The sequence below is a fragment of the Pecten maximus genome, chromosome 1 (genome assembly GCF_902652985.1).
Source record: "Pecten maximus chromosome 1, xPecMax1.1, whole genome shotgun sequence".
Taxonomy (NCBI): Eukaryota; Metazoa; Mollusca; class Bivalvia; order Pectinida; family Pectinidae; genus Pecten; species Pecten maximus.
The window spans coordinates 17,860,131-17,860,353 of NC_047015.1; positions in this window are offsets into that span (position 1 = coordinate 17,860,131).

A 223-nucleotide genomic window follows, 5' to 3' on the forward strand; every position below is an offset into this window, starting at 1 on the left:
ATCATGATTAGATATTGTCAATGGTTATTCTGAAACTTCCATAACCATTTCTTTATTGAAATCTTGATATTCAAAGTGTTCTTGATGATAGACAGTTTGAACCCTACAGTATCTTTACAAGCATTACAACAGCAACGAACGCGCCGCAGTACAGTTGGGGACTTCCTGTACAGACAGAGACCTGTACAGACGCGGATGTATGCTGACAGGTCCTGATGCATGC